Source organism: Macaca thibetana, chromosome 1 (assembly GCF_024542745.1).
Source record: "Macaca thibetana thibetana isolate TM-01 chromosome 1, ASM2454274v1, whole genome shotgun sequence".
Classification (NCBI taxonomy): domain Eukaryota; kingdom Metazoa; phylum Chordata; class Mammalia; order Primates; family Cercopithecidae; genus Macaca; species Macaca thibetana.
This window is the reverse complement of record NC_065578.1, coordinates 112850719-112872551: the sequence shown is the minus strand read 5'-3', so window position 1 is coordinate 112872551 and position 21833 is coordinate 112850719. Positions and strand designations below refer to the sequence as shown.

The 21833-nt window shown below is 34.8% G+C and overlaps 1 protein-coding gene across 3 annotated transcripts in view; it reads right to left on the bottom strand.

Annotated features, from left to right (window-relative positions):
• The window catches only part of MAGI3 (membrane associated guanylate kinase, WW and PDZ domain containing 3), a 296332-nt gene that overhangs the window by 133025 nt on the left and 141474 nt on the right, over positions 1–21833 (bottom strand). The window lies entirely within an intron of this gene.

Here is a 21833-nt window from a genome sequence, read left to right as displayed (position 1 = left end):
ACTGAATATTCTTAAACCAGTTAGCTATGAACAGGATAAAGGAATCAGAGTATTTTACTAAAAAGAAAATAAAACCAAATTATTTATAGGTACTATAATTAAAATATGTACCTGCAACATAATGTGGGAATAATTTTACATGGTAAGGGAGGGAGAAGGTACAGGTCAGAGAGGATGACAAAAATATTCAGAGTAATTTCATTTAGTCCCATGGCTTTAAATGCTACCTATATAATGATAACTTCCACATTCATATCATGTCTCCATCCTTGATCTACCTCTGCCAAGCTCTAAACTCATCAAACTGATCCATATATATTGCAGATATATTTGGAAGTCAAATAAACACCTCAAGTTTCAGATAGCCAAAACAGAACTTTTAATTCCATCTGCCCCCAATGTTTCCTCCCCAACATTTTCCCTATTGTAGAAGGCACCATCAGCTTGCAAAACAATCTCGATACCTAGAAATCATCCTTGATTTCTCCTTTTCATTCTACCCATCCAGATCCAACCCATTAGCAACTTTTGTTGGTTCTACTTCCAAGACATACTTGACTTTTCTTCATTTCCTTTGCCACCACCCTAATCTAAGCCCCCACTGATTCCTCATCTGGAATTCTGTCCCAGCCTTCTAATCGGCATCTATTCTTGTCTCCTTTCTGCCGCCCACCACTTAGCAGCCAGAGTGAGATTTAAAACATAAATCTGATAATTACTACTCTGTTTAGGGTCCCCCAAGATATCTTGTACTTGCATCAAAATCTAAAATCCTGAACAGGGACTAGAAGGCCCTACATGTTCTGGCTCCAGCCATCTCTGATCCTAATTTGGTCACTCTTCCCACTGTCAAACACTGCTCCACCTATGCTTGGCCATCTTTCTGATCTTCGAAAAGGGCAAACTGGCCCCACCTTAGGGTCTTCTGCCTATCACTAGATTAAACAGGCATTTTCTGTCCACTTGCTTGACTCCTAGATACAATGTGAATAATTAAGAAAGTCAAAGATTTTCTATTATTTGTGGGGAAAATGGGAAATAAATAGAGAAATATAAGGGCTCTCAAAGAAATATTAAGCAGAAAAAACAGGATTGCAGAAATCTGATAGCAATGAATTTATACTAAGGGTTGAACTTAAAATGAAACTCCAAGTAGTCCAAACCACTGTTCATTAGACAAGGCTTCAGATAATTAGAAAAAAATCAATGCTAAAGCAAAATAGATTATTTTACTAATAAGAACAGTTGATTAAAGTATACTATTTTATTTAGAGCAACATACTTATGACAAGGTTAGATAAACCAAATACTATAGATCAGCTAATTCTTTTAACTATTACTCCACAATATTACATTTCTAATTCCCTCTTTTGCTCTTCTCATATGTATAAATGAACATAACCTATGCAAGACAGTGTTAATATAAACAGGAAATCAGTGTGTGTCAAAAGTTCAGCAAACATATTCAGACCCTAAACTAATAAACACAAACCTTAAAAAATCCTTCTTTTGTCTTGCCAAAAATAGATGCTGAGCAAGGGGGAGCCTTTGTGATTTTAATAAACCTGAAAGATATTTACCAGGATGAACACAGAATAATCTCTGGTCCCAGAGATTGTTTCTATTAAGCATTTAGGGATCCCACTAACCCAAGTATTATTTAGATAAAAATAATATTATTTCATTTTTAAAATTTATAATACAGAATAGTACAGTATACTATTCATCACTGGATAGAATAAAATGCTAATTTATAATCAACATTGCATAGTCTCATTGCTTATTGAACAAAAATATACCAAATAATGAATTCATTAAGTATTTTTAAAATCAGGTAAGAGATGTCTCAAATGCTTTGTAAATGTTATTAAAAAGTTTTGGCAAATCGTTATATAGTTGCCTAAAGGTGTTTTGTGATACTTGGGGAAGTTTGGTTAGAGTTTTTGAATGGACAGAGAATGCATCATTGTTTTTTCCCCACTTAAAAATAACATAATATAGGCTCTGATATCTAAAAATCTACTGTACAACATATTTTGTATAAAATATACAACAACTTTAATTTGGATAAAAGATAATACATGAATAATTTAAAAAGACAATCTGACTCAATATTTTGTTTTATTAACTCACGATTTCCTTTTTTTTTAATTTGAAGCTTTACTGTCAGATATGGTATAACTTACAAAGATAACTATAAAATGCTAAAAACTCAGATTGTATTTTAGTGTATAAAATAACAACCATTAAATTAGATATAATTAAGGACAAAGCCACAATAAAATCAGAAATACAGCATAATGGGTCTCTTAAGGCAAAATAATTGAAACAATTCAATTTTTGTTTTGTTTTGTTTTGTTTTGTTTTTTGAGACGGAGTCTCACGCTGTCGCCCTGGCTGGAGTGTGGTGGCGCGATCTCGGCTCACTGCAAGCGCCGCCTCCTGGGTTCACCCCATTCTCCTGCCTCAGCCTCCGGAGTAGCTGGGACTACAGGCGCCTGCCACTACGCCCGGCTAATTTTTTGTATTTTTAGTAGAAATGGGTTTCACCTTGTTAGCCAGGTTGGTCTCAATCTCCTGACCTCATGATCCGCCCGCCTCGGCCTCCCAAAGTGCTGGGATTACAGGCTTGAGTCACCGCGCAGGGCCTCAATTCTTCTTTCAAGGGCCTACAAGATCTTAAGAGTGAGAGGCCAAGGCTGGAATTGCACTCTTTTTTTCACCCTTCACTTCTACTGGGATTCTAGATGTAACACCGAGATGAACAGTTGCAAAGAAAAGTGTGAGGGACAATTTTGTAAGTGTGATATTTTGGCCGGGTGCTCATGCCTGTAGTCCCAGCACTTTGGGAGGCCGAGGCAGTTGGATTACTTGAGGTCAGGAGATCGAGACCAGCCTAGCCAACATGGTTAAACCCTATCTCTACTAAAAATACAAAAATTAGCAGGATATGGTGATATGTGCCTGTAGTCCCAGCTACTCCAGAGGCTGAGGCAGGAGAATCGCTTGAACCTGGGAGGCAGAGGTCGCAGGGAGACGAGATCGCCCTGCTGCACTTCAGCCTGGGCAACAGAATGAGATTCTGTCTCAAAAATAAACAAATAAATAAATAATTGTGATATTTTATGTAAACATCTGCAAGTATTCAAAAAAGTCATCACACTTTTTTGAGGCTAGAGGCAAAATATTACAAGCATCAAAGAAATATCAATTATGATGAAAGTTTAATAAGTTAACTATGGGTTTGCATTCTCTAAAAGTAACAATTAATTTAAAAAAAAATTGGATGTAGCAGTTATCATGGACTGCCAAAAGAACTTCCTAAGGGGACAAAATATATGGTTCTCTCTTTGATATGATTCCAGGGAATTTGTATTGTTTTTAAAAATATGTAAATATCTTGAACAGGCAGCTGACTGTGGGATTACCAGAAGGCCAACAGACACACTGACTCAAAAAGACACTGCTGAGTATATCTGTACTATCAAGTTGTATATGAACATCTGCCTTTTATTTAGGGATAGTTCACAGGAATGACATTTCAAAGGTATGAAAAACATCCAAGTGAGCTTAATATAGTTGTTACTGAACAAAGAAAAGATTCCTCATAATGTTAGCATTCTTAACATAGTCAGACTTTGCTCTAAATGTTAATATTATGCCTTGACTTTAAGTAATTTGTAAGTCAAGGTTACATATATAAATTAAAAACAGATTTATATATCTTACAAATACAGCTCAGTTGGAAAAAAGTCCCTAACAGAAACCTCAATCATATGAATAAATCTAGGTACTCAAGTTTCAACATACAAATCTTTAAAAAAACTAATAACTACAAATCCATACTTTCTGAATATATGCAAATTAATGTTCACCACCAGTTCTCTGTGAGGAACCAGTATATAAAGTAACTATTATTTAACTAAACCCTGGGCATGCTGGCATGGGGATGGCCAGGCAAGCAGCTGTAAATCAATCTAATTACAATCTAATTTCATCATGTTTCCACAAGGATAGATAAGGAATCATTGTCAACCACTTGGCTAAAGTCAAGATACAACATGTCTTTACTATTCTCTAATTCAGTAGCAATTATAAAACTGAAAATAAAGCAAAAAAAAAAAAAATGAGGTCAGTTTGGCATGTCTTATTCTTATAAATTCATATTGATTCATAGTGATCATCTCATTCTCTTCTAAACACAATATTTCATTTTTTTACAATCTCTTCCAATTTTACCACAGTTTAAAGTAGGGAACTGGTCTTGGGTTTTTGCAATATACTTTATTCCTTTTCGGAAACTGGGACATTTGTCTCTCTCCTCTCTCCAAGTATTTATCCCATATTCTCACTGATTTTGTTAAAAAAATAAAAAAATACTGACAACCCTAAGATTATACCTGAGTCCATCAACTCCTGGAAGGCAATTCATTTGGGTCTTGAAAATTTAAATTCATTTAAAGTGAATGATACTCCATCTTCTCATTTTTTTTGTTTGTTTGTTTACTTTCTTCTGTTTCGGGTTGTTTGTTTTACCTTTTACTGTGGGAAAAGGATTTCTGCTACTGCAGGATTACAGAAGCAAAGTAAGAATTGTATAGGTCTGATTTTTACCTGTAAAGAAACATTAAGAATATCTTCCTCACACAGTGAGCTATCCCTTCCCTCTTGTTGCTCTTGCTCCAAAGACAACCTTAAAAGTTCTTTGTGCACTCTGAGGCATCTCAGCTCATTTTAAATTTTGGTCTTTGAAAATTCTTAAATGTTTATTTCTTAAAATCTTAGCACTGTATAACTGTGTGATGATTATGTGTTCCTTTCATCTATTAATCATGCACATCCTTTAAGAAACCTGAGCTGTTCAGGGCATTTTGTACACCCATAAGAATTTCTTCTAATAATTTTTCTTTTAGAACTCTCTAGTCTTCAAATCACACCCATAGATGCTATAATCTTGCAAATATCTGTTTTCCTTAAAGGCAAAGGATGGGCATAATCATGTTTCAGTTCTCTTCTTTACAATGATGTCTGCAAGACAACTTGGTGACTTTCTCAATAAACTGTTCAATACAACCATGTCAACACACAACCAATGTTACAAACTAGTCCTTTTCCATTAGACCAAGACTCAGAATAGCAGTCCATCTTATTATTTCTTCTACCTCATGAAATCTATAGCAGTAAGGGAAGACTCCATGAAAGTGGTGAGATTAGCCTAATGCCAGACTGGCTCCCTGGCTCAAGGAAGAGGATCCCTAAAAGAAATAATAAATCAAACTGTCTACTTGTTTGTAAAAACAAAGAGTATTTACAATGCTTTTCTAGATAATCAGTATCTATACATTTCATAGTAAAACATATTCATTCTATGGCACAAAAGCTGTTCAAAAATACCATATACATTGTTAAACATAAATTGTCAGCTATCTAAAGGCGAAGGCCATGGTTTATTTTTTATTGATTTAGTTTATAGATTTCATTTAGTTTTTATAGATTTAGTGTGTACCTAGAAAACAGAATAAGTGAATCAGCTTTTTTTTTTTTTTTTTTTTTTTTTTTAGATGGAGTCTTACTCTGTCAACCAGGCTGGAGTGAAGAGGTGCGATCTCGGCTCACTGCAACTTCGGCCTCGGGGGCTCCAGCAGTCCTCCCACCTCAGCCTCCCAAGTAGCTGGGACCACAGGCACATGCCACCAGGCCAGGTTGATTTTTGTATTTTTGGTAGAGACAGGGGTTTGTCATGTTGCCCAGACTGGTGTCAAACTCCTGAGCTCAAGTGATCCACCTGCCTTGGCCTCCCAAAGTGCTGGCTGGATTACAGGTGTAAGCCACCATGCCTGGCCTTAATTTGTATTTTTAACTATTCATTTGACCCTCTCCATCCTTGAATACATGAAATTTTAGAAGACAGTACTCACTTAACTGATACAGCACTCTTTAACAGTCTGTCTACAACTTTATGTTAAATTGTGTTTTTTCAAAAATGAAACTGATTTTATTTTGGCTCTGTCAAATCACTAAAATAAATTCTTCACCAATTTCTTCAATTCTTCATTAAAGCAGCAAGCTCTATGAGTCTTTATAAGTAGGTTTTAATTATAGTTTATATGTCAATTCCTCAAATTCTGTTCTTTACTTATTAACATTTTAAAACATATTCAGAAAATGGTATCTGGACTGAAATATAAAATAAGGCTAAGCTAACCATTTGAATCTATTATCTTCTGGCTCCATTGGGTATAACAAGTCTACAGCAGGAAAAGCCAAAAACCCTTCTTTCTGTGGAAGAGGCATACGAATGAGACAAGAACAAGAAACGGAAACACTGATGACTAGGGCTGTTATTTTAGAATTATTATCATTACTATATACATATTAATTACATTATATTATATGCTATATGTTTTAACTCACTCCTCATGATAACCTTTGAAGTAGGTGGTATAATTATTCCCATTTTATAGGTAAGAAGCTGAAGTTTTAAGAAGTTAAGTAACTTGGCCAAGGTTACACTGCTAGTAAGTGACAGACTTGGGATGTGAACACAGTCAATCTGTCTTCAGAGCCGACACTGTAAACACTGTAAGCACTGTCCTAGAATATCCCTGTTTCTTTCTCTCTCTTTCTGTGTGTGTGTGTGTGTATGTGCACACGCGTATGTATGTGTAAGAGACACGGTCCCTTTTGATGAATTTCTTGTTTTGCATAAGCTTATAGAGTATAGGTTTCCTGTTTCGTAAGAGCCTACTTTTCCATGACACAGTCTAGTCATTTCTGAGTTCTGAGGAGTAGGTACTTAGGGCTAAACATAGTGAATGAGAGTGAGCCCAAAGGGAACTTAAAGTCTTACAGGGAACATAAACATTGAAGAAGAAATTTCAAACGTGGAAACATAAAAGAGAAGTACAGGAGTTCCTCTTTATCTGACGTTTTGTTTTCCATGGTTTGTTACCCACAGTCAGCCTTGGTCTGAAAGTATTAAATGGAAAATTCCAGAAATAAACAATTAATAAGTTTTAGATTGCTCACCATTCTGAGTGCTGAGATGAACTCCCATACCGTCCTATTCCATCCCGCCTGGGATGTGAGTCATCCCTTTGTCCTGCTGTATCATCCCTATATCCATGCCATATATGCTACCCACACATTAGTTACTCAGTAGCTATCTTAGTAGCTGTCTGGGTTATTAGATCAAAAAACATAGTATATATAGGATCCGGTACATATCCCCCAAGAATAAGGGGGGACTACTATACAGAGTAGTGTGTGAATTTACAACTTAGATCCTAAATCTGGGGGTTATGGGAAGACTTCACTAAGTGCCATTGTAGCTGAAACCTGAAAGATAAATAGGAGCCAGCAAGGCAAAAAGGGCAGTGGGGGAAATGTTGGTAGAGGAAACAAGACATGCAACAGCACTTACTTGAGCTGGGGAAGAACATAGTGGTTAGAGGAACTGAAAGAAATCCAGTGTTGCTGGCTCTTAGAAAGTGAGGAAGAGTCCACACAGTCTGCGATAAGAGTTCCAGAGACCAGTAGGTTACGCAGAACCTTGTAACAATAATTTAAAAGAACATCCACTAACTCAGGTCTGACACTAAAACCCTTTGTAATTCCCGTAAGCTAACAACTATGAACATATTCTTTCTAGTCACCTCTATATTCCACATCTGTGTTCAAATGCTTTCTCATTATTTCTAGTCTGTCTTCTGCTTAAAAGAATAAATCCAAGGTTTTAAACTCAGAAGGTCTATATCTACACATTTCTCTAAGTATGCCACTCTAATTACAGGCAAGCAGGAACTTAATGAATTTTTAAAATAATTTATATAAATAAATTCCTCTCCAGTCCCAAGTGTGAAAAGCATTAAATATTCCAGAGTCTCCTGAGCCATTTCCATTTTTAAAACTAGTCAGTTTTTCAAGTTACAGTTTGAAGAAACACAGACTAAAGCAATGAAGCAATGTTATTATCTTCTACATAACAGAACCACCACTTCAGCAGTCACAAAAAAGGCTCCTGCTAACAGAGGTCACATTCTTTGTCTATATTATGAATTATGGCAATAGTAAACGTTAAAATAGGAGTGTCCACTTTGCATAGGTTCCTGGAAGGGGCCATCACAAATATATTGGTCAGATTTCATATGCTGCCCTGAGTCCTACATGTCACTGGCATTTGAAGGTCAAGCCTGCTGCTTTCCCTACACGTGCCCAGAAAGGTTTTCTTTTCTCTCTCCCTCCTTTCTTATTTCTTACATTCCTCCTTTTCTTCTTTCCTTTATTATTTTTTAATGTGTTTATAATCAGAAGAATTATAATCATAGCTAGAGAAAGAACTCTTTGGCGTAAGTAGCCTATACATCTGGAAAATCCATGAGCTCTACCAAACTAAAACTATATATTCCTAAAAGTCTAATACTGTTTTTCACATGTAGAATTCCATATTAATGTACCATCAAAATTGCTCTATTATATTCAAATTATGTGTAACTAAAACCCATCATGCTGTGGACATTTTTTTGTTTATATGATTTTTATTTGCTTAAAAAAGCAAATGTTTCTGTGTATGATATATTTACAAATAACAGTCATATCTCTAAAAAACTCTCAGACACATGGCTAGGGATCTGAGATGTAAAGAAAAAGAGGTGGTTCCCCAGAGGAAAATGATATTGCATCTATATCTATATTCTCACTTCTGAGGCAACTACACCAGTCTGTCAACACCCAGCTCTACCCTTCTAATCTCCATACCCAATTGTTTTCTCTACTGGTTTCAGTTTTGTGTCTCCAGCATGGAGAACAGAATGAGATCCTGTCTCAAAAAAAAAAAAAAAGTAATGCTTCAATATATGACAATGCAGTCAAATGCTCAAGATACATTTTAAATGAAAAAAAGCGAGTTACAAAATAAAATATTTGGTATGAATCCAAATTAAAGATAACTGAAGATATGCAAATAAAAAATGTAAGGGACACACATAAAACAAACTCACACTTAAACACTTAACAATACTTAAGAGTATTATCAAAGGATGTAATTACCTTGTGATCTTGAAAAGCATTTTAAATATACTTTTCGCCTTTTTCTTTTTTTTTTTCCTCAGGAGTCTCGCCAGACTGGAGTGCAGTGGCGAGATCTCGGCTCACTGTAACTTCCACCTCCTGGGTTCAAGCGATTCTCCTGCTTCAGCCTCCCGAGCAGCTGGGACTACAGATGCGCACCACCACGCCCAGCTAATTTTTGTATTTTTAGTAGAGATGGGGTTTCACCATGTTGGCCAGGATGGTCTCGATCTCTTGACCTCCGATCCACCCATCTCAGCCTCCCAAAGTGCTGGGATTACAGGAGTGAGCCACCGCTCCCAGCCTTAAATAAACTTTTTTCTTTAAAAATGTTTTTCTTCATAGTTTTTGTTTTTCAAATTTTCTGCAGTGAAAATACGTTACTATAATGAAAAAAAAGTTTTACAAACTAGAAACCAAATTTTGAAAAATTGTGCCTTTTAAAGGTCATTAATGGAAAAGGAGGCCTAATGTAGTGGACTGTTATGACAAAAAACTTGCAAGTTCTACATGAAAGCTGAGACTATTTGTGTAGGTTTTTCTTTAGTCAGCTGTCTTCAAAATAAGTATTATTTTCACCATTCCTAGGATAAATTGCAATCATTTCTCTTTTAAATGAAACTCTCAGTCAACGGATAAACTAAAGAACTAAAACCTATGTTTGAAAAATAAGATGGAAATCATCATTCTAGACAAGACACAACAAAATCACCACAACCTCCCCTTAAAAGGTCATATATCAGGAAGGGCAAAGTAAAATGGGACCTTCCCAGCGGAACACAGTAGAAAAAGTAAAACAATAAATAATCAAAATTGGGTCCTTTTCTTTTCCAAACTTTTTATGGTATTATGAACATTTAGTACTTAAAGAAAAACAGCATTTTAGAAGTGTTATCCTGAGGCTATTTACAATTTTTTCTTTGTGACACTCACATCAGTAATCATTAGCAAACCTGTCGTAATGCCAGATAACCAATGCCTGGCTGGCATACCAATAACTGAGTCATATTATATGCTTCATCCTTTTGACAGGAGGGTACAAAGCCATCTATTATGTACTGTCATTTTCACTGCAAACAGAATAACTGGGTTTAGTAGTCTTTACACATCAAAGTTATGTGCTTCAACAGAATGTCCAGGACTTGAGGTGGAAGATCTGTTACTGATATTTCATTACAACAGCTGATAAAGAGATAGCTGAAAGGGAATACTGACCCAAAAAAGATAATTAGAGAATTCATAGTGTATTTTAAGAGACTTCATTATTGTAAACAATTTCAACCTCTGGATTCAGGCAGTAGGCTGATATAATTAACCAATATTAAAGGAAAAATTTAATAGTCTCCTTTTCTCGGATAGCTTTTAAAAATATATACTGACCCTCAGAACTTTTCTACAGTAAATGGTTAAAGATCCCCAAAATTCTATTACACATCGAAAGTAATCTGACTCCAGAGAGAGTCAACATACATTCAACAAACAAAATAATTTAAGTATTTTCAATTTCCATTTCTAATCTCTCTTTAATCAATAACACATTTAGAATATTTTTTCAATGATCCTTCAAAATGTAAAATGTCAGTTCAACAATGGAAGTGTCTTCTAGGCAACATGACAATATAAGTCACTTCCACAAAAATCCCTCTTTTCAACACAGAAAATGAGAAAAATAATCAAAAATAGAAAGAAAAAATGTAATCTCTTAAAAAAGTTATCAACTCCAGAAAATGCAAAACAATTTGGACTACACTGAGGGAATGCCAGAAGCTGACAAGCAATTCTCTAGCTCATAAGCACAGCACGTTTTGAAAACTCTGAATAGAAAATATCCGGAAGGTCTCCACTGACATCCCCAGTTTACATGAGCTATCAGAAAGCATGGCAGGACTGAAGGTGGAACTCACTGGCCAAACTTACTGGCCATTTTTCTTCTGTACAAGGTTCTTAACTGGGAGGTGTGATGTCAGTAGGCAAACCTACTTCAAAGCTGCAGATGACAGTGACTTGAGAGTGGAATGGTACATGACAAAAGGTGTATGAGCTGTGGCAGAGTACCTTCTAATTCACCATCAGTTCACCTTGAAGCAGAGGGAACCAAATCAAGCCACCATGCCTACTCCCAACAAGGGAAAGGCAAAAATTCCCAATGCATAGGAGCAAAAGACAAAAATTCAGAGAGAAATGGACATAAAGCTACCAAAATGTTCCCTTGGCTCTAGCTCCCTCCTTACCCACTACTACCAATGCAGGCATTTTAATAGCTAAATAGAGGCTATCTGCCATCTATATCAAGCTGAAGACTTCATGTGCTAATGGTAAGAGCCAAGTGATACCAAGGTAAACTGAAAAGGTAGTCAAGAAATAGCACTAATGGGCTTTACGTGAAGAAGTAAGAAAATTAGACTGGCATATTGAAAAAGTAACTTTGTGTGGAGAATGTACGGGGGGCAAGAATAGCTATGGGGCATGTAATTAAACAGTGAGGGTCATTGTCCAGGTGAGAGATGATTTTGATTTACAGTCGTAGTGAAGGAGAAAAGGAGATGGATTTGAGATTCACTGTACATACCCATACATATGAAGAGTTTTTCAACATCAAAAACTATCCTTAGAAGAGGAAATAATCTTATTTTGAACCTTAGAATATTTCAGATTATAGACTGACATATAAATTATTTTGTTCTGAAAAATCACAAAGTACTGTCTGGAACAGGCAGGTTAGCCTGAATCAACAACAATTGCTTCAAGAGATAATTTGACACAACTGGTAAAAAAAGAAAAAAAAGAAAAGAAAATAATAAGCAAAGTAAGATTTAGTAATTACTCCATGACGTATTACCTCCCTGCTGTGTGTGTTAGATGTCACCATTAAGCAATATTTCAATGATCATTTGAAAAAAGTGATTCAGTCCATGCTTAGGTTACAGGATCAGGAATATATGCCAACAGAAAAAGTAGGGGGAAAAATTCTGCCCTAATTGTACTTGGAACTGAGACAGCATTATACACAGATTCAAAAAATACATTATCTCAAACAACTTAGATGGAAGGGAGGAGGAGATGATCTGGAAAACTGTGTTAGATCACTCATTCCAGCGTTGACAAAGCACCAACAAAATTTTTGTATGACACAGTGGCAAAACCAGTATCTCTAAATTGTGAGTTTAAATATATGTATAATTAAAGTAAATATTAGAAGTAGAAATTTGATTATATCCCTAAAAGTTAGATTCATACTGTCTAATCAAAAGATTTTTTTAAAAAAACACATGTCTTCTACAGCAAACACATGCAACAAAGGCAATAGCTAGAGAAATGGTATACTTCATTTTTTGGAAGTTTTATGAAGTATTTCCATAAAATAAAATTACGAAGTGCTATATCATAAAATAACCTTAAACAATTTGATACAGTAATGTTTTAATAGACTTATTTAACTAAATTACTATCTAACTGAATCTGAGATGAAGCACAGTTTACAAAATTATTGGGGTAATCTCCAAACTAACAAGCTGAACAGCACACCTGTATATAGGAATACGAAAAATTCAATCGGTGTGAAAGCAAAGGGTGATACACGAACATCTGTACATTTTCTTAGGTGGTTTAATACATACATGATAAAAGAATCATATAATTTCCAAATGTTGGTGGTATTACCTGAAATACTAAATAAAAATAAAAAGGTATCTTCCAAAAAGAAAAAAGCAAAACAAAACAAAAAAACACATGTCTTCTAGTAATTGTGGATAGCTTAAGAACAGGCTCTTCTTGTATTTGGATATACATGGGACTGTGGGTAGAAGTCATAATCCTTGGTAGTACATTTGACAGGAAGATTCAGGGAGTGACAAAAATAATAATGACTCCACGTTTCTCATTTGAGAAACCAGGTGAATTTAAGTTCTATTTAAAGAAAAATAGAAAGGAGAAGAACAGGTTTCAGAATTGAGGCAGGAAATCAGGTTGGTTTCGGGCATGCTGTTTTGATATGCTGGTAAGACGGACACCTTGTAGAAATATCAAGTAGGTTGTTGGATATAACTATGTGGAATTCAGAGAAGAGATCTGAATTTAGAGCTGGAAACTGGACGACTTTACCTCACAGAGAGTAACTGACAATAATCTAGCTTTGAAAGAGATGTGCGGCAATAAGTACTTTCATGTACTATTAATGAGGGTATACAGTTGCATAACCTTTCTGAAAGGCATTATGGCAATATCTATTAACATATACTTGCATATCCTCTTACAAAAGGATCTACTAAGGTAATATTCAAATACAAATGTAAAAAAAAAGTGTCCAACTATAGGGAACTGATAAGTACATCATTAATAATGAAACATATCTTCAACTACTGATTTATAATGTTCAAATATATTGAGTAAAAAAAGATGGTGCAGAATAGCATTTAGTATACAATATTTATGAAATTGGTACACATTTCTTATATATGTATGCAAAACATATCCTAAAATGTGCTTATTTCTCAGTGGCAAGACATTGAAGAATTTTTATCCTCCTCTTCGTAACTTTCTATCGAGAGGCTTTTTTTTTTAAGTGAACAACAAAAGTGCACCATTTTTTAGAAATCTATAAAGCTTCTGTTTTTTCCCCCATTCTCTTAAGTGCTTAAGAATCAGAGCAAATATAATCTTTGAGGCAAACAAGAAAAACAAGAGAAGACGACCACCCTGGCCAAGTACAGCTTGCTTTCAAATTTCAGAGCTGCATAACTAGGAACACACTGTCAAAGCTGAGCACCATCCCAGGCTTCAGACCAAACAATTAAGCTAGAGAAGTCAGTCCTGGTTGACCTAAGCCTGTAATTTGATTACTGAAATGAATACTAACAGGCCACTTACAGAACTGGTTCCTCCACTCCGACCCAGTGATTGAATACCATATGGTGATTTAAGGCAATTTACTGTAAGACCACATCTTAGGGATTAGTAAATTATGTACAAGAAAATATGGACAGGAGAAAAACAAATAGTCTGATTCCAATAAAAATACTTCCCATAAAAAAGAAAAAAAAAATCACATGATAGAGATGATCATTACTCTTCCCTTAAAATATATAAAACCAAGAGGACAGAAGGGTAATAAAACAAAATACCAAGCACTATGCTAGACATTGGGGATATAAAAATCACAAAGTAATACCTGTCTTTGGTGTCATAATGGCCACCCCAGTGTTATAGTATCACAAACCAGTCTAAACAAATAACTACAAAACCCAGTTAAGAAGCATGTACAAGGTACACAGGAGTATGTACCCAAGAGAAAATAATTGTAACTGGTAGGGGAAGGCAACATAGACTGGAAGAATGAATGGAGAGGATGGATAGAGGGAGCACAGTGGGCATTCCAGGCAGGAGAAAGGGCATGCTGAATGGCATGGAAGGAAAAGCAAGGCAGCAAGGGATTATACGACTAGAGTGATAGGCGGGAAGCTCAGATGAAAGAAGGATCTAACTCATGACCTTAAAGGATTAGAGCATTACTCTGTGGTGAAGTCACTAAATATTTTACCAGGATTCATGACATAGCCAGACTTGTGTTTTAGATGGATCATTCTGGCAACAATGTGACTATGGGAAAAGCAGAACAGTTGGAGGGCACTAACACCAGCACAGGATAAATTTAGCTGCAAACCAATTAATACTGGCAGTAGAAGTAGTATTAGAGGAATCAATGCAGCAGAAAATTGTATTGGCGAAATAGGAGGCAGAGTCAAGAAACACACTAAACATAGGAAATTAGCTGAGATGTGAAGTGAATGAATGCTCACAGATATGCAGGGGAAGTGCTGTGATTCAAACTTCAAATTATAGGTGTCCCTGCAGGAGAAAAGAGAATGAACTAAATGTTTAATAAACAAGGAGCACAGTTGAAGAAAACTCAAAAATTAAAAAGAAATTACATTTGAAACGAGAATATTAATATTCACCCAAGAAAAAGGAAAAAACAACAACATCATAAAGACAAATTTAAATTCTTTAGCTATGGGGACGGGGAATCTGATTCCAAAAAAAAAAAAAGAAAAGAAAAGATATTTAAACAGTCCAAATCAAATCAAGGGAAATTAAGACGAAACTCTGTGATGAAAGACACGATGCGTTATCTGTATTCTGTCTGCATGGCAACAAGGTCTTTCTGAGTTGTGGTGGTAATGGTGGTTTTAAATTAATAGATAAATAGATAAATTTCATCTATCTTTTTATCTTTATTTTTCAACTTTTACTTGAGGTTCGGGGGATACATGCGCAGGTTTGTTACATGGGTAAACTGAGTGATGCTGGAGTATGGTATACAAATGATCTTGTCACCCAGATAGTGAGCATATTACCCAATAAGTAGTTTTTTTACTCTCACTTTCCTCCTACCCTTCACCCTGAAGGAGACCCCAGTGTCTTATTGCTCTCCTCTTTCTGTCCATGGGTACTCAATGTTTAGCTACCATTTATAAATGAAAACGTGTGGATTTGGTTATCTGTTCCTGTGTTAATTCATTTAATGTAATGGCCTCCAGCTGCACTGATGTTGCTGCAGAGGACATGATTTTGTTCATTTTATGGCTGCATAGTATTCCATGGTGTATATGTACCATATTTTCTTTGATTTTTTTCTTCAGAGAGAAAAGGAGTAATAATCCGGAGCTCTATGACTAAAGCTAAAAGAAAACCATATAACTTAAGAGCTGCTGTAGGCAAACATTAATACTATGTTATTTAGCTACTGTGATGAAAAAATAAACAGGTGTCACATGAGAAAAAACAAGGCACACAGGTAACAAGACTAATAGATAGAGGGGGGAGGTACAATCCACACACCACCTTATTTTTCATGGTCAAAATGAATGGATGTCAAAAGTTACTGCTTTCTAGAGAGATGTAAATTCATCACAATTCAGTTGGAAAATGTCTGTTGTGAAGTTCAAGTAAGCACTAACATCAATTCTTCTTTGTAGCTCTTCAATAACATACATTTTCATATATTATGATTCTACTACCTTGTTATTGACATGATGAGACAGATTTACAATACACACACTTAGAATTAACATTTTCCAAACTCTCTAATAAATAATTCACAAGTATCTTAACCTCAGTAAACATGAGATACTTTGTTAAATTTTAAATTCAAAATTAAAACCAAGTACACTTTTGTTGATCTTGAAGAATACTATTGTATTTAAAAAAGGGACCAGTAGGTAAAAAGCACCACTGAGAGGAAATTATTCTTAGAGATCAGGATTTGTAAAGAAACAGATGTGACAATTTACAAGAGACCTTAAAAAATAAGACAACTGACAAATAATTAAAATGCTGTTAGTGATAAGATTATGAGTGGCTATGCCCTGTCTTTACATTTTTGTCTCAATGTTGTTACTATTTTTCCAATTAAAAAAAAAAAAGTAGAAAAGGTCCAATACAAACATATAGGTAATACTATAAAGACAAAGGTTATATATATATATATAAATACTGACTGAAAGGGAATTTGCAGACATGGAAATAAAGTTTAATGTTCAGTTCTGTTTCTGGGAAGCTGTTTATATATAATATAAAAGTTTAATAACTGCAATACAGATAGATTCGTATTTGACTCTATAAAATGAATATACAATTTTTCTTTCTTAGCAAAGTATGAATAATCTTTAAGCAGTAAGGCTATATTTATGTGATAATTATTTTAATTAAATTACCTAACTCAATTCAGTGAAGAAACCAATTTAACTGATTTCATTGGTTAAATTACTGATTTCTAATTATGTAGCTCTTATTGTATTATGGTATATTATAAAACTTAAAAGAACCACTGATGTTTGCTCTCACTTTATAGCAGTGATTTAAAGAAATTTAAGAACTGAATTACATCTTCAAAGAAACTGTGTAAGAAATTCCAATGGATAAAAACAGATGAAACTGTGAGTCCAATTTGAAAAGCTCTACTTCAACAGTTTCCTAGGCTTATACATATGAAGTTGTTTTAGTTCCTTAGCATGGCTGCAGTATGCATAAGACACCTTAAAGGGAGACATGGTGATTTCTGTTGTGTATCATGTTGAGTACTAAGGTTTCGAGAAAGGTACCCTGTTTTTTTTCCCCCGCCCTGCCCGCAATACCACTTATGTTCAAACATAAGAGTCGGGGAAACACTACCACCAAAACAAATGGCTAGGTAGTTTACAGAAAAAGAAATGCATGACCTTTAAACTTAAAAAGCCTTCACTCATAAGATGAATGCTAATTAAAACAATATGATTTCTCACCATCAGACTGATGAAACATTCAACAACACTCTGTTGGTGAGGTTGGGAAGAAACAGATATTCTCATACTTTGCTAGTGGATACAGTGGCGTACCACAGGTGGGGTGGTAGAAGCAGATCACCCTTGAGGCCCACAACAAGAGGGTGCATTCTACATAGAGAACTTAAAAATTGAACCTAACTAAAAATTGTTCTGCTTTTTATCATCACGTGCCAGCAATTCTAAACAATGTCAGTGATAAAAATACTCCCTGAAAAACAATTTGTGTTCTAAATTCTAAATAATTGTTCCAGTGACTGCTCAGTTTTAATAACCTGTATGTAAGCTTTAAATTAGCAGATTTTTATTACTTATTTCTCAATAAACACTGAATTAGATGTGAAAATTAACTTAAAAAAAAAAAAAAAGAAAGTGGAGAACTCCCAGTTTAGCGGGATACACATGGACTGTTACATTTATTTCAGAAGTTAATTTTGTAATGTTTCAAAATTATTCAAGCTCCCTCTGAGTACCATTTATGTCTCTAGCCCCTATGACACCAAATATTTCTGCACTTAAATAATATATTCCAAATAAATAACGATCAGTGTATGCTGTTTCTCTTTTTCTCTTTTCTTACCTTTTCTTTTTTTGAGACAGGGGCTTGCTCTGTTGCCCAGGCTGGAGTGCAGTGTTACAATCACGGCTTACTGCAGCCTTGACCCCCTAGGCTCAAGCAATCCTCCCACTTCAGCTTCATGAGTAGCTGTGACTACAGATGCACACCACCAGGGCTAATTTTTGTATTTTTTGTAGAGATAGGGTTTCACTATGTTGCCCAAGCTGGTCTTGAACTCCTGGGCTCAAGCAATCCTCCTGCCTCAGCCTCCCAAAGTACTGGGATTACAGGCATAAGGCCACCGCACCTGGCCTTGTTTCTCTTCTCTAAGTTGTCTTTTTTTTTGTTTTAACTTTTATTTTAGGTTTCTGAATACATGTGCAGCACTGTTATACAAGTAAACTGCATGTCATGGGGGCTTGGTGTACCAATTATTTGGTCACCCAGGTAATAAGCATAGTGCCCAACAGGTATTTTTTTTTTAATTCTCTCCCTCCTCCCACCCTCTACCCTCAAGTAGGCCCTGGTGTCTGTTGTTCCCCTTTTTGTGTCCATGTATTCTTGTTTAGCTCCCACTTAGGAGAACATACGACATTTGGTTTTCTGTTCCTGTGTAAATTGTCTCTTTTTTTTTCTTTTTCCTTTCTGGTAGGAAGTTTTAGATGAGCTAATCAGACACAAAAATGTTTGCAGACAGCTGGAATCAAATTTGAACACTGGACAATAAAACACAAAGCTTTAAAACTGTTATTTAAAGAACAGTACATGGAAACTGTGGCTATGGACATTAACTACGCAAAAATAAAATGTGAGGAAATGGACATTTATATTGAGAAAAGAACAAAAATGTGAAGAATGCTAAGGGAAACAACAAAAGATGCTGCTTTTACATTACTAGAGGAAACCAAATGGCACTGTTTATTTGAATGCACAGTTATAAACTAGTGGGTTAAATAGCATCAATGTTCACTATCACACAGTCATTTTCTCTGCATTTTCCAGAACAAGAAAAACTTTTAGAAGTTTTTTAAAAAACCAAATAGAAAAACTTAAGATGAATTTTCTGGTGAATATATTTTAATAAACATTTTCTGTACTGTAATATTTATTTTATTTTTATTTTATTTTTATTGGCATGATTATATAGTCAACATTCGATCAAATAATTTAGTGTTTATATCTCATTTCTACCCATTATTATATTTTCTTTTATTTCATGGTTATTTTTGGAAATAATTTTGTCATATAGGAGAGGTATATATTAAAAAGTTATCTGCTTTAGGCATCAAATATACTAGGCATGCCACTATGGAGTACAAGATGATACATCCAGTATAGAAGAAAAAATAAGGATAGTTAGAGTTGTAGTACTGCCAGAGACTAAATGTTTATGTCCACCCAAAATTCATATGCTGAAACCTAATCCCCAGTGTAATTGTATGAGGAGGTGGGGCCTTTCAGAGGTGATTAGATCATGAGGACAGAGCCTACATCAATGGGAATAGTGTACAATAAAAGAGAACCCAGGCTCCTTTACCCTTCTGCCTCATGAGGACACAGCAAAAAGATGGCCATTTTTGAATTGATGAGGAATTCAGCCCTCATCAGGCATCAAATCTGCTGGCACCTTCAACCTAGTACTTCCCAGGATCCAGAACTGTGAGAAATAAATATTTGTTGTTTGAACCACTCAGTTTATGGAATTTTCATTATAGTAACACTAATTAACAAGGAGTTACACAGTTGTATCATAACAAATAGAAACACACTAGGAGGCTAAACTAGAAATGAATAAAAATGGTTACCTATGACAGGGTGGTAAAAGGACGGAGGTAGAGGGTAGATATACAAAATAGAAGCCAGACTTCTTCAACTATACTTTATAATATAGTGTGACTTCTGAACCAACAAAAGTTTTATAAATTCAAGAGAATAAAACTAAATATAAGATCTAAATAAGCAAACTCTGACTGAAAACAAGTAGAAACAAATGAACTTAATTGCTTGTCAAATTAGTAACATAACCACATGAGAACAAAAAATATTTCAAGTCACTTTTGAACACAGTATTCTGACTTACATTCTTACTGGCATATATTCTAAGGACAATAAAAACTATTAAAACATTTAACCTCACATTATGCTTATAGTATTAACATTGGGTTTTGTAATTTTAAACCTATTTTTGTGTACTGTAGGATAAAGCAAATAAGTAATTATATTGTTCATTTCCAGCTGCAAAATTCTTATTTACCTAAGAATGCCAGTTAACAATGTACAAGGAACGATAGAATTAACAACTCCCGATGAAATAACTGATTCAGGCAAGAATCATCAATAAATGCTGAGCCATTTAGTATGAAATTGTTCCCACTGATTTCCTGCTAATCTCAAAGGGGAAAAGTATTTTATTACACAAAAAAGATGAAACTTATTATTGCTAATCTGATAGCCATTTTATGCAATACAATATGAAGTTTACAGTGTCATCTATGAAGTATTTTTGCCAAAACACTTAATCTGAATAGAATCAACTTGATTTACATTCCAGTTTATAGGAATTACAAAGGATAGAGGAACAAGACAAATGACACCATGAAGAAGCAATCAGACAAATTTAGAATTTAGAACATTCTGCTCTCTTAAAAAGTCTGTCCTCCCTTCAAAAAAAAAAAAAAAAAGGTGGGGGGAGGTGAAGATTTTCAAACAAAAGAGACTAAAGAGGTATAACACCTAAAGGCAATATGTGAACTTTAGTTGGATCCTGTTTAGGAAGGGGGGGAAAAAAAACCATAAAAAATATTTTTGTGATAACTAGGAAAATCTGACTATAAACTGGATAGTAGCTAATATTAAGATATTATTGTCAGTTTTCTTAGATGTGATAGTGGTGTTGTGAGGTATAATATGGAATACATGCTAAATATTTTAGGATTAAAGTGTCACAAAATTTGCAATTTACTTTGAAATGGTTTCACTAAACAGACATGTACACATACACACACATATTTATAGACAGGTGGGTATGGAATCTAGGTGGTGGTTATATGGGTATTCATTGTCCTGTTCTTTCTAATTTTCTGTATGCTTGAAATTTTTCATAATAGTAAGTTGAAACACTATAGAATTCCTTAGTAAATACAATATTAATTAATTCTAGCAATAGGTACTGAAGACGAATAATATATAGAAAGACTTAAGAACTTATTCTTTGCTATTCTGCCAATTAGGAATCAATCTTTTATCTTTTTTCCTTAAGTCAGATCCAAAACAGAAAATAATCAGCAACATCTTTCCTGTGATAGCAAAGTGACTTCTCTGCAGTTTCCTCAACAGGCCAATGATTTTCTTTCATCTAGCTGCCCATTTTACTCAGCTCAACATCCTCTGAAGACCAGCCTAATTTAAATGAAGTTGTATTGAATGCTGAAAGTTTTCTAAACTTTCCATTTGGCATCAAGTTTTATATTTTGGCTTCTGGCCTAAATAATAAATTCTTAAAGATAACATAATCTTTTATATGCCTTTCCCCTTATTTAACTAGTTCTTCATTTGGCTGAATTCATTCAATTTCCACAGCTTAATTATTACCTATATTCTAGTAATTTTCAAACTGATATCCTCAACTCTTTCTCCCTACTTCCAAATTCACGTGCCTATTGAGTGATGCCAACTGGAAAAGCCCCTCAAACTCAGCAAATCCAAATATGAATTCATCATACCTCCCTGCCCCCAGCCTCCCACCCCCCGACACACATAAAATCTGCCATAATTCACCTCAACTGCCATTTTAAAAATCTATGAGTTAGCCTTGGCTCTTTTTCTCCCTCTCACTGACATGTCTAATCAGTAATAATAATATTAACAAATTCCAACAATAACTACTA